Source organism: Pecten maximus, chromosome 16, assembly GCF_902652985.1.
Source record: "Pecten maximus chromosome 16, xPecMax1.1, whole genome shotgun sequence".
Taxonomy (NCBI): Eukaryota; Metazoa; Mollusca; class Bivalvia; order Pectinida; family Pectinidae; genus Pecten; species Pecten maximus.
In genome coordinates this window covers 8,561,909-8,576,871 of record NC_047030.1, presented here as the reverse complement: position 1 = coordinate 8,576,871, position 14,963 = coordinate 8,561,909, and the positions used below count along the sequence as shown (strand labels likewise).

The 14,963-nt window shown below is 39.9% G+C and overlaps 1 protein-coding gene across 1 annotated transcript in view; it reads left to right on the top strand.

Moving 5' to 3' along the window:
- Positions 1 to 363: 363 nt before the first annotated feature.
- LOC117345042 overlaps positions 364 to 14,963 on the top strand; it is a 95,285-nt gene continuing 80,685 nt past the window's right edge. The window contains exon 1 of the mRNA XM_033907978.1: positions 364 to 565. The gene's annotated coding sequence lies outside the window, so the exon portion shown is untranslated. The remainder of the gene's footprint in view (positions 566 to 14,963) is intronic.

The window sequence follows — 14,963 nt, the reverse complement described above, 5'->3', positions numbered from 1 at the left end:
GCCCCAGTGCGTACTTGTCCTCGACTATCAATTGGCCAGGTCATGTGTCGATCATACACAGTAACAGGTGAAAATTCCTCTACACGGGTAGATGCACCCGTTCAATACACAAGATATACGATATACATAGGCATGGTCACTCAACCGTGACGGTTACACTTATATACCTACTACTAATATTTACCGTCAACATCAATGAAAATATTTAGTAGTCTGTTTTTTTTTTATTGTATATGATAAAAAGCCCTAACGTGGTTTAAGTCCGGATTACTCTCTATATGAAATAATTAAGACGACAACAGGAAGGCCTGTGTTTTGCCTCATTAAAACGGAAATACAGGAGAACTTGATCTAGCTGATATTCAGTATGGAAGTATTGTGTGGGACACCAGTGTGCCACTAGGAGCGTTTAAAATGAAATTATCTGCATTGTTTAATGTTTTAAAGGGCTTTACAGTCAGTGTATAATAGCTTCAGCTAGAAAAACGGCCCGTGTGTCTGTTATTGGTACGGGCTGTGTGTGAAATAGTTGGTGGATTTAATTGTCTCTTAAGTACGGCAGGAGGTAAGTGTATTTACATTTTCTCTTATATGTTTACTTTATAATTTTAAAAAGGTTTATAAATATGTGTATTATGATGGCTGTATGTATCAGAAATAGATATGTGCATTACTTAAATGTTGAATTTCATTGTTTTATGATATAACATTTGACTATTATGTGGTTTGTTGTTACTGACAAAGATGGTATACGGGGATGGTATACTGACTATAAAGCACAGTCACTATCACAGGGACTTGTCACCTATCCCAACCTCGCCATCTGTATATTGTAATATAGGTAATATGTACCCAGTCCCTGTGGCCATTAAAGGCTGTGAAGAGGGGGGGGGGGGGGGGGGGGGGCAGCAGGGAAGATGGGAGACGAGGAAGAGGGGATGGGGTTGTACGGGTACACCTGAATGTTACATGTAACAGTACTAGCACACAGTGTATATCCGGCCACCCATATACATTTATTCGGGAGCATGGTCACTAAGTTTGAGGTATTCATATATTTGACAACATGGTCACTGATCAATGGCTAGTTTGGTGTGAGGTATTCAATAAGACATGCATTTTGTCAGTTTGGTGTGAGGTGCCCGTGTATTTGGTCAGTTTGGTGTGAGGTGCCCGTGTATTTGAGAACATGGTCAGTTTGGTGTGAGGTGCCCGTGTATTTGGTCAGTTTGGTGTGAGGTGCCCGTGTATTTGAGAACATGGTCAGTTTGGTGTGAGGTGCCCGTGTATTTGAGAACATGGTCAGTTTGGTGTGAGGTGCCCGTGTATTTGAGAACATGGTCAGTTTGGTGTGAGGTGCCCGTGTACTTGAGAACATGGTCAGTTTGGTGTGAGGTGCCCGTGTATTTGAGTACATGGTCAGTTTGGTGTGCGGTACACGTATATTTGAGTACATGGTCAGTTTGGTGTGCGGTACCCGTATATTTGAGTACATGGTCAGTTTGGTGTGCGGTACACGTATATTTGAGTACATGGTCAGTTTGGTGTGCGGTACACATATATTTTCAGTACATGGTCAGTTTGGTGTGCGGTACCTGTATATTTGAGTACATAGTCAGTTTGGTGTGCGGTACACGTATATTCGAGTACATGGTCAGTTCGGTGTGCGGTACACGTATATTAGAGTACATGGTCAGTTTGGTGTGCGGTACACGTATGTTAGAGTACATGGTCAGTTTGGTGTGCGGTACCCGTATATTAGAGTACATGGTCAGTTTGGTGTGCGGTACACGTATATTTGAGTACATAGTCAGTTTGGTGTGCGGTACACGTATATTAGAGTACATGGTCAGTTTGGTGTGCGGTACACGTATATTTGAGTACATGGTCAGTTTGGTGTGCGGTACACGTATATTTGAGTACATGGTCAGTTTGGTGTGCGGTACACGTATATTTGAGTACATGGTCAGTTTGGTGTGCGGTACCTGTATAATGGAGTACATGGTCAGTTTGGTGTGCGGTACACGTATATTTGAGTACATGGTCAGTTTGGAGTGCGGTACCCGTATATTTGAGTACATGGTCAGTTTGGTGTGCGGTACACGTATATTTGAGTACATGGTCAGTTTGGAGTGCGGTACCCGTATATTTGAGTACATGGTCAGTTTCGTGTGCGGTACACGTATATTTGAGTACATGGTCAGTTTGGAGTGCGGTACCCGTATATTTGAGTACATGGTCAGTGTCGTGTGCGGTACCAATAAACAGTACATATACACGTATTTGGCCAGTTTAGTGAAATGCCCGTGTATTTTGAAACATGGTCAGTGTGGATTGAGCTATCTTATTTGGACAGTTTGTGATATAAGTTTGGGAACATGACCAATTTGTTGTTTTGTACTCATAAATCTTGGAATTAGTCAGTATGATCACTTTCACTTGTAAAAGGATTTGGTCAGCGCATCTCTTTAGGAAGTCGGCTCAGTTGGTAGAGCCAGGGATTATCACGCCGGGGATTCCCCTCGGGTGTTCAGGAGGGAAATGTCACGGGTGTTTCTCCCGTTCGTTCACACACGTGCATGTTTAGTATTTATACAGATTTTGTTTTAGCACACGACCCCATGTTAAATGAAAGTTTCGCCACAATAACGGATGTCTGTGAGTGGAAATAACAAGATACCATCGGCAAGTTTCAAATTAACGTTCACGACAGGATATTACACTCTAAATATTTAAGTTGTTGCTTCTAAATTAGAACGTTTCACTAACTAAGTTACATTTGCTACAATGTATACAAATTGTAAAATTCAAAATTCATCTCCATCTAGGCGTGCAGTCATAAAACATGAATTCTTTGTCAATGGCGAGTTACATACGGAAATCAGTATGTATACAATGTACAATGAAGTGTTTACTAAAACCAGTTACATTCAGGTAAGTTATACGATCAAGTTTAGATCGTCCTCCTTCACTTAACGTACTGTGAAGATGATATCATAAGATGGTTCATATATTCGCGGTAAAATAAAAATAAATAATAAAAAAATAATTAAATAAGCAGAGAATACCGGCATGTAAACGAAATTATCATTTACAATTCTGAAAACAAGGCAGAATACGAACAAAACATAGATTTGCGAATGAGACCAGTATCAGGATAACAAGACAAGGTGTATCGGCAGGGTAAGCGTCTTCTGCCTCATCGATGACACGCGCCATGTTTATCTAGGTCAAATCCTCAAAATGAGAATTAGGATGTTGCCTGATGACGGAATAACCAGGCATTTGGTTTTCGTGGAAATCATGAAACAGACTATAATTTTTTCAGTATCTGATACTTTCAATTGAGAAAATAGATACCGTAAAAGTGGATATTTTCGCGTGTGGAAATTTTCGCTAAGCCAGCTTCCAAAGTGTTCGCGGTGTGGATATTTTCCCGCCGTCAAGATTTTTTTGCGCTGACTTGTATCTTTTATATTTAGTATTTGTATGTGTTAATATATTCGCGTGTGGAAATTTTCGCGGAGATTTACTGATAGCGAAATAAGCGAAAATTTCCACACCGCGAATATTTCCATTTTTACAGTACCCCTCGAAAATAACAATATAGACAGTATGTATGGTATGTAGAAAGGTCACACAAGGTCAGGTTATGTTGTTTGGTATTAAAACATAATGACACGAAATCGGATTGATATGTGAGCGACCGCATTATCATATATTTTTGACTATAAACTATAAAGATGTAGGATTGTTATCGAAAACAGATGAACTTGATGTTTGAAACAAGTATGCCATTCCCACATTCAGTTAGGCGGTTTTGGTAAATGTATTTAGATCCACACCCAAAATAATACACTGCTCTGAATTCTTGTTATTTCATTGTCAAACTTTGTCATCACGTGATTCCGTAAAGTGGACCCCATAAACATGTACAACTTAATTTTTGTCTCGCCTTCGACAAAACTACGGTGTTACTTTTCTTTAATGCTCATCCAACTGGCTTACAAAATAATTCCTAATCAAATTGGGTTGAATTCTATAATACAAATGTAAAAATGTATTTTTAATCACTTTTCAGAAAGATTTGTGTTTTTTTCCTGTACAATGTCATATTTATATATAGGTGAATTTTGAGAATTAGTTATTTTGCAAAAGTTGATATTTTTTTATTTTGCAATGCATCTTTATCTATACATGTCTTTAACGTATGGCATGGTGCTTGCATGTCATCAAGTTGATTTTTTTCTTCTTTTTTTTTTTAATTTTTTGGTTTTTGTTTGTTTGTTTGTTTGTTTGATTGTTTGGGGGGGTTTTTTTAGAAGGGAGGGGAATTTAGTGAGTTTTGGATTCACAAAACCTGCACTGACAAAGTGGCACAGACGAGACATATAAATTACGTGTAATTCTTGTCAACCATCGGAGAGAGTTAGATATTGAGGAAGGGTCAAAATATGATGCTGATATTGAGCTGAATTGTACAGCGTTTTAGGGCGCGTGAGACGCTCGTGTGATAAATCGTATGACATTTAACTAACCGACTTATAACGGCAAAATTGGTGCGTTTAAATGTGCTGACATTTATGTATATGGCGATATATTTGCCAGCTGTAGGAGGCGAGGTGGGTAAAACTGTCTTTTTATAGACTCATAAATATCACCAAAATAGCATAGCATTTCTACTGTACCGGGTCACTACAAACATCTGGATGACGTTTGGGTATGAGCTATATTGTACCGGGTCACTGCAAACGTCTGGGGGACTCTAGTACCGAGTCACTACAAGCGTCTGGGGGACTCTAGTACCGAGTCACTACAAGCGTCTGGGGGACACTAGTACCGGGTCACTACAAGCGTCTGGGGGACACTAGTACCGGGTCACTACAAGCGTCTGGGGGACACTAGTACCGGGTCACTACAAGCGTCTGGGGGACACTAGTACCGGGTCACTACAAGCGTCTGGGGGACACTAATGCCGGGTCACTACAAACGGCTGGGGGACACCAGTACCTATTTATTATAAACACTACCAGTGGGGGTTTTTTTTTTGGGGGGGGGGGGGGGGGGGGGTCGTATTTCAGAGTTTAAGCAACGGGAAAGTGCACGATTGAATGACTTCACTCTAGAATAAAAGTACACAAATCAAAGGTAGTCGGTCCCTATAGCGGACGAATGAATCTGGCCCTGGTTACTTACTTTGAATTGTCCATAGAAAAGTATATGTATTTCTGAATTTTGAGGGGAATGGGTTTTATTTTGTATTGCTTTTCAAAAGGATTTTCAATAGAAAATGTAAGTCAACGGAGTAAGAACCTAAAGTTAAGGATTATTGATGGAACTGGGGCTTCAAGTCTCAATGACGGAATATGCCACATCTGCTCCACATACCAGTGTAAGTTGTGCCATTCACACAGACCTGCTACAGTATACTCTACATCAACATGAGTAGTTTGACACAGATCGGCCCAGCCGAGGATGCGTGAAACTATTTAGTTAGTGACACCAGTTTTTATGTATTAACATTAACATTATTGGGTAATGATGTTGTCATATTACAGTTCAGCTCTATCTATATGGAGATAAAAACTGGCGTTACTTTCTTCCGCAGCTGAAATTTACTCAGGAAATTAAAAACATTACCGCCCATCCGTCCGTCTGTTTACGTTTTCCTGTGAGATTTGGAATACTGATATACATGTATCCCTTCATTCAGTCATTTCTTTGCTCCTTCCTTTGTTCCTATCTATGGCCCTTTCTTTGTCCCTTCCTTTGGTCCCTTCCTTTGTTCCAGCCCTATCTATGGCCCTTTCTTTGTCCCATCCTTTGACCCTTTCTTTGCCTCTTCCTTTGGCCCTTTCTTTGATCTCTTTGCTCCTTTCCCTGGCCCTTCCTTTATCCCTTTCTTTGACCCCTATCTTTATCCCTTTCTTTGTTTCTTCCTTTGTCCCTTCCTTTGACCCCTATCTTTGTCCCCTTCCTCTGGCTCCTTCCTTTGGCCCCTTCCTTTGGCCCCTTCCTTTGGCCCCTTCCTTTGGCCCCTTCCTTTGTCCCTTTCTTTGTCCCTTCTTTTGGCTCCGTTTTTTGGCCCCGTTCTTTGGTCCCTTCCTTTGGCCCTTCCTTTGGTCCCTTCCTTTGGCCCCGTTCTTTGGTCTCTTCATTTGGTCCCTTCTTTTGGTCCCTTTCTTTGGCCCTTCCTTTGGCCCCGTTCTTTAGTATCTTCATTTGGTCTCTTCCGTTCCTGTCCCGGTAATGCCATGCTCCAAACGTAGTTGTGACATGATCTATGGAGATGTCTCTGACCACCCATCATCCGGACAGCCTCCGGACAATCTCGTGTTTGGTCAGTCTACTGACCGCATTATTTCCCGGATGGGACCGGTGTATATATTACAAGTTCCGTAACAAACAGAACCATACTTACCTCAGACGCCTGGAGATATCTACATCAGGTCAATGTTTGATAGATACTTATCACCAAGGCTGTACAATTTTGAAAAAAAAACGAACTGCAAAATACAATTGTATCGAATTAATCATTTTCATAAATACACGCACATTATATAGGTCTATAGGTAATGTTGTAACATAACTTTCACTGTTTTACTTATTAACTTTTTAGTTTGAATTTGACGATTTCTTTTTGTGACAGTCCGTTTTTGTGTTATAATTTAGACCTAAATGGAAAATTCACTTGTCTATAACCGAGGCGAACGAAGCTCGATTCCCCGATCGGGCGTGGAAATTATTGGTGTCACCTGACTGACCACGTGGTTCCTCCGTGTACTCCAGTTTCATCCCATAGTAAGAGACTCGCGCGCTTCCATCCGGGTTATCAAGAGTTAATGATATAAATTTATATAATCTGTTTCGCAATTACAAAATGTATAACACTTTAACTTTAACTTTGAGTTTATTGTGCACATCTACCTAGATCCATGGTCCTTTTTCACGAACATCAGAAGACTTATCTTTCATATTTTGCAAGGACATGTGCTGTGGTCAAAAGCATATATACTCTTCTCGAATATAAAAAACGATATCATTTTGCCAAACAAAACCTCCAAGTGAATGTAATTTTCTCGAACGTAAACGTACCTGATGTTCAGGCCTCATGGCAACTATGACCATATTATCAGTGTGTCTGAACGGGGGTGAAATAGACATCCATGAGTGTATTGTCAAAACTAGAAAACGAACAAACACGGGGTGGATAAAGTGCCGTAAAGACAGCTGATGTCATATAGGACGTGCCATTGTTTTTTTCAAACGTCTACACGTATAACACATCAATTTAGAATTCTACAGGGAGTCCCTGATCCGTACAAAATACTTCCTGTCTTGGTATACAGAGAAGAGAAACATTTTGTTGGTCCGAACAAGTAAATTATTTTTATGGACACCACTGGACTATTAGGTGTTCAATGTACATTACATATCAGAAAACTTGTCTGCCGTTTAAAGACTACCCAGCAGTACTATGAGTCACTCGTTTCTGAAAGCGAAAACAATATTGTAACTTCAAACTTGCAAGAAAAACAACAAAAAGGCTATGAACGCAATGTATCTGCGTTATTTCAAAGCTTGTCATCCTGCCTCAAATAAAGTGAAGCCATCGTAAGTAGCAAACACTTAGGCGACGTTCTAAGTAGTTCAATGACTACCATCAGCACCAGCATATTCTGGATTTCTTCACATGTATATTGTACTTACACAATTAATGGAGGTCATATGCGTTTTTTGCGTGGAGTTTATGTGATACATGTATATAAGTAGGTGTAACCGAATTGGCTTCACACCGGACATATGTTTAAAGGTCCAGTTCTGTCTCTATTTAACTGAAATGTAACTTTCCGTATGCCGTTTTATCGACCCATTACCATCTAACACAGTACTTTCTCGACCGTCCTATAATGTCTCTAAATGGTTCAATCATAAAATCACTTCTCGTACACTGGTTAGGGGTTATCATTTCTGAGTTAACATCTATTTTACGGTCTGTAAAGTTATCAAAAATAGTGACAAGTCAATGAAGTGGAACCCTTCTCACTGATCCGTGACCATTCTGATGCTGAATGTTATTAGTTTACTCTTCTTATCTGATCTTTCAGTTACAGGGCTGAAATTAACGTCCAAATAACTCATGCGATTTGTGACTGGATGTACTGCTTAGTAGGATATGGACAGTATGTATGTACGGGTCGATATTGGTTTACCACAACTATTCAGTAAACTCGATTCTTCGCCCGGGGGTCAGGGTGATACGGTACGTGTAAACAAACTGTACACGTCTTTAAAGCGACACTATCCAGAGCTGTAGCGATCTTGAGATGTTTGTATCACAGGGACTTGAGAATTTGTTACAGTTTACATGTATTTTGCCCTCCCCTAGTGTGTAGATCACATTTGGAGACGTTTTCGGGGGCTAGATTAATATTCGTATATATGAACACCGGGGGTGTCATTTTTACCGAATTTTAATCTAGCCCACTAAAACGTCTCAAAATGTGCTATACACACTAGGGGAGGTCCAAATACATGTAAACTGTAACTAACTCTCAAGTCCCTGTGGTTTGTATGGTGTTCCGTCAGGGCCAAATTCCCGATATCGCTCCTTCGTTCCTTCGACCTAAACGCGAAGGAGCGAAAACACGATGGCGAATGGGACACCAAATGTTTGTCTCCTAACCTGTTATATCTTAAGTTTCATGGATAGATTTTTTTATGAAATATCAGTCCGTTTTCTTATTTATGTCGATCTTGACAGAACAATGTATTTGCAGCTGTCATTTTCGTAAAATGTTTAGAATTGCGATCCTGTACATTTAACTAGTACATATTTCCACCTGTTTCACTGTTTGGTGATCACGTGACACAAGTTCGAAGACCAAGGGCCCTGCTCACGAGATAGAAATCCTCGCTTAATGATTGAACATCGACAGATCCGGGAACTTTTGGTATTTTAAGTTCGGGGGCCTAAAATAAATATCCTGTACCTGATACACAGATGCATTTGGACCCACAAACAAAATATTTATGTGGAGTATTGAATTATGCTAGTTTTATCGATTAAGACAAACAACTAATTAACATGTAGAAAATTTATTTGAATTGTAAATGCATATCAGATGGTCTCATTCAATGCTTATTTTTAGTTCTTTTTCTTTGGTTAGACTTTGAATTTAGGACCATTTCTTTGGTGACATGCATTTGCATTGTGTTTAGTTTCATTTCTTTGGTGAGATTTTGTGCATAGATCCATTTCTTTGGTGAGTTTGGTGAGATTTTGTGCATAGATCCATTTCTTTGGTGAGATTTTGTGCATAGATCCATTTCTTTGGTGAGTTTTTGTGCATAGATCCATTTCTTTGGTGAGTTTTGTGCATAGCTCCATTTCTTTGATTAGACTTTACATTTAGCTCCATTTCGTTGGTTATACTTTACATTTAACTCCATTTCGTTGATTAGATTATATATTTAGCTCTTTCTTGGTCCTATTTTCACCGCAACAGGAACAGGAGGAAATATTGTACACAATATGTCTTTTTTTTTAATAAATCGTCTGATTAAATTCACGAAATGAGGCATGATAAAACTGTATAAATAATTAAAATAGTAAGTCTTACTTTACTGATTTAAGTCTATTTTGTGGTATCACATCGCCTTTTCACGGCTCCTGAGACCGAGCTCGGTGAAATGTCTCTATCTACTAATGATACAACATAATGACTCTATAGTAAGGTAGAAACGAACCTTCACTGTAACTTGTGTAATTAATAAATGATGTTCAGTCCGACATTAATATCACGTGTTTACCTTCTTATCCCTGTTTGTGTCACAAGGTCAAAGGGACTGACTTCAGGCGTCGTCCCCAACTCCTACGTGTAATTAATCACTTAATAAAGAGTGGGCGGGGGGGGACAAACTATGACAGTTGTCACTAGCCTATTGGGGAGGGGGACAAACTCTGACAGTTGTCACTAGCCTATTGGGGGGGGGGGGGGACAAACTCTGACAGTTGTCACTAGCCTATGGGGGGGGGGAACTCTGACAGTTGTCACTAGCCTATTCGGGGGGGGGGGGGGGGGGGGGGGACTCTGACAGTTGTCACTAGCCTATTGGGGGAAGTCATGCCTCTTCACTTTAATTTCTGGTGATGCTGTAGATTAACAGCGGAATAACAAAAAATAATAATTTACAGTTGTGAGGAAATAATGGAAATGTTTAATACTTCCTTTTGTCATTACTCCTGTTATTTCCCTAGCAAAAAAAAAGCGAAACAACGAAATTAATTCCAAAATAATAGCCTCCATCGTCTCCGTACAACCATATGAGTCTGACTTAATAGTTTGGTATTTCATAATGACACGATAATTATATCAGAAATAATTAATTTTCGTTGAAAATGATGTGAATGATATTTACTATTTCTCATAAGTATAGCCAGATTCCTGAATCGTTGGTTTGTTTTCAGACATATTAATGTCGGAGTGTGAGAAAGAGAAGCCCTCTCGGGGTAAGAGTGTATCATATAACACTAGCCCATAGAGACCACAGGGACCTGAACATTTCTTACAGTCTGTGTGTATTTTGACGTATCCTGTTTTTTGACGTATCCTAGTGGGTAAAATATTCTCGACAGTGGAATCCAGATTAGCATTCGGTACAATTTCACCCCTCTCTGTTGACTGCAGTCCCTGATAAATGCTCCACACACATAAGGATCACAGGGACCTGCGAATTTGTTACAGTATAGAGATGTGTTATGGGACCTTCCCTAGTGTATAAAGTACTTTTTCGGACGTTTTTAGGGGGTTGGATTAAAATCAGGGTAGAGGTGACACCCGTAGGTGTTTATCATGAGGAGAAGGGAGGACAACTCTCCTCCATATAAAGAATACCGAGGGATGTCGTTTTTATCCCATTTTCACAAACACACTCGGACGAAATCAAATCGTCTGAAAATGTGCTAAACATACTAGAGAAGGTCCGAATACACATCTATAGACTTCAACAAATTTCCAGGACCCTGTGACAAGGATAGGCCCAAATACACATAGACTCTTAATATATGTCCAGGTCCCCGAGACTAGGATAGGCCCAAACACACATAGACTCTTAATATATTTCCAGGACCCTGTGACAAGGATAGGCCCAAATACACATAGACTCTTAATATATGTCCAGATCCCTGTGACAAGGATAGGCCCAAATACACATAGACTCTTAATATATTTCCAGGACCCTGTGACAAGGATAGGCCCAAATACACATAGACTCTTAATATATGACCAGGTCCCTGTGTCTAGGATAGGCCCAAATACACATAGACTCTTAATATATGACCAGGTCCCTGTGACAAGGATAGGCCCAAATACACATAAACTCTTAATATATATCCAGGTCCCTGTGACTAGGATAGGCCCAAATACACATAGACTCTTAATATATGACCAGGTCCCTGTGTCTAGGATAGGCCCAAATACACATAGACTCTTAATATATGTCCAGGTCCCTGTGACTAGGATAGGCCCAAATACACATAGACTCTTAATATATTTCCAGGACCCTGTGACAAGGATAGGCCCAAATACACATAGACTCTTAATATATGTCCAGGTCCCTGTGTCTAGGATAGGCCCAAATACACATAGACTCTTAATATATTTCCAGGACCCTGTGACAAGGATAGGCCCAAATACACATAGACTCTTAATATATGTCCAGGTCCCCGAGACTAGGATAGGCCCAAACACACATAGACTCTTAATATATTTCCAGGACCCTGTGACAAGGATAGGCCCAAATACACATAGACTCTTAATATATGTCCAGATCCCTGTGACAAGGATAGGCCCAAATACACATAGACTCTTAATATATTTCCAGGACCCTGTGACAAGGATAGGCCCAAATACACATAGACTCTTAATATATGACCAGGTCCCTGTGTCTAGGATAGGCCCAAATACACATAGACTCTTAATATATGACCAGGTCCCTGTGACAAGGATAGGCCCAAATACACATAAACTCTTAATATATATCCAGGTCCCTGTGACTAGGATAGGCCCAAATACACATAGACTCTTAATATATGACCAGGTCCCTGTGTCTAGGATAGGCCCAAATACACATAGACTCTTAATATATGTCCAGGTCCCTGTGACTAGGATAGGCCCAAATACACATAGACTCTTAATATATTTCCAGGACCCTGTGACAAGGATAGGCCCAAATACACATAGACTCTTAATATATGTCCAGGTCCCCGAGACTAGGATAGGCCCAAATACACATAGACTCTTAATATATGTCCAGGACCCTGTGACAAGGATAGGCTCAAATACACATAGACTCTTAATATATTTCCAGGACCCTGTGACAAGGATAGGCCCAAATACACATAGACTCTTAATATATTTCCAGGTCCCTGTGACTAAGATAGGCCCAAACACACATAGACTATTAATATATGTCCAGGTCCCTGTGACAAGGATAGGCCCAAATACACATAGACTCTTAATATATGTCCAGGTCCCTGTGTCTAGGATAGGCCCAAATACACATAGACTCTTAATATATGACCAGGTCCCTGTGACTAGGATAGGCCCAAACACACATAGACTCTTAATATATGTCCAGGTCCCTGTGACTAAGATAGGCCCAAACACACATAGACTCTTAATATATGACCATGTCCCTGTGACAAGGATAGGCTCAAATACACATAGACTCTTAATATATGACCAGGTCCCTGTGTCTAGGATAGGCCCAAATGCACATAGACTCTTAACATATGTCCAGGTCCCTGTGACTAGGATAGGCCCAAATACACATAGACTCTTAATATATTTCCAGGACCCTGTGACTAGGATAGGCTCAAATACACATAGACTCTTAATATATGTCCAGATCCGTGTGACTAGGATAGGCCCAAATACACATAGACTCTTAATATATGTCCAGGTCCCTGTGACTAGGATAGGCCCAAACACACATAGACTCTTAATATATGTCCAGGTCCCTGTGGCTAGGATAGGCCCAAATACACATAGACTTTTAATATATGTCCAGGTCCCTGTGACTAGGATAGGCCCAAATACACATAGACTCTTAATATATGTCCAGGTCCCTGTGTCTAGGATAGGCCCAAATACACATAGACTTTTAATATATTTCCAGGACCCTGTGACAAGGAAAGGCCCAAATACACATAGACTCTTAATATATTTCCAGGTCCCTTTGACAAGGATAGTCCCAAATATACATAGACTCTTAATATATGTCCAGGTCCCTGTGTCTAGGATAGGTCCAAATACACATAGACTCTTAATATATGACCAGGTCCCTGAGACTAGGATAGTCCCAAATACACATAGACTCTTAATATATGTCCAGGTCCCTGTGACTAAGATAGGCCCAAATACACATAGACTCTTAATATATGACCAGGTCCCTGTGTCTAGGATAGGTCCAAATACACATAGACTCTTAATATATGACCAGGTCCCTGAGACTAGGATAGTCCCAAATACACATAGACTCTTAATATATGTCCAGGTCCCTGTGACTAAGATAGGCCCAAATACACATAGACTCTTAATATATGACCAGGTCCCTGTGACTAGGATAGGCCCAAATACACATAGACTCTTAATATATGTCCAGGTCCCTGTGACTAGGATAGGCCCAAATACACATAGACTTTTAATATATGTCCAGGTCCCTGTGACTAGGATAGGCCCAAATACACATAGACTCTTAATATATTTCCAGGACCCTGTGACAAGGATAGGCCCAAATACACATAGACTCTTAATATATGGCCAGGTCCCTTGTGGTAACAATGTCTATCCTCACGAAAGGAGAAGATAACGATGTCATTGTTTTACTAAATATGTCAAGTATTTGCTACCAAGCCTGACATGTATAATGTACACCCCCTGACCTGGCATGACCCGCTAACGGTACTACTGTATGCCCGTCATAATGTGAGTAATTGATTTTTAATTTCTGTGTTGACTGACTGATTGTGTTTCCACCCTTCCTGTCTCTGTACTTTAAGGCCAGTGAAACAAAAGTCATAAGTACGACTCGTGTTACGTCACCATAACCTATTGTTTACAAAACCTTTGTTAAATGTGCACGTGTTCACTTCTCGTGTGAACCTCGTTACAGGGTATTAACACGAGGGACCTAACCCCATTGTAACGTAAAGTGTTTCTTATTAATGACAAAGTTCTCATCTCGCTCGTTTTTTATCAGACCTTTTTCTGCACTTACAAGTGTGCTGCTTTTGATCTGTCAGCGCCATATTTCTTGTCGACAGAAAATAAAACTGACATCATTCAGTGACAGGATAGGACTAAACGTCAGTCAAGAGAGAGGAATCATATTTATTTCGACATCAAATATTAAAGGGAAACAGGCGATGGTTCAGTTCACTTTATCTTCATGTCATATTGAATTTTTTAACAGGTTCGTTTATTTTAATTTCATGTGAAACGAGCTTTTGACGAAGTCCATAGGAAATTACAACACTAATACGAATGTTAGATTGTATTTGGGATATAGGTTAAGAAACGCTTTTAGATATAGTTTCAATGCTTTTCTATTACAGCGACAATCACAGAAGATAAATTTTCACTACCGAGACTAGTGTGACGTCATGTACAATAATATGACGTCATTTATGTTTTTGGCACTAAATGACTCAAATTGTCGATGGGCCGTAAACAAATACATGACGTCACAATAGTGTTTCCAGGGTGACAAGGTTCGTACGTGCACCATGATCTTATCCTTTTTACAGAAAGGCAATATTGCGCGACGATAAATGGCCACTAGTTATTTAATAAAAGTTCATAAGATTTTAACTACTTCTTATAGTACATGTATACCTAGTAAAATGATGATGATTTGGTATATTGTCAATGTCGCGTGCTCACGAGGGTTTGAGGTAA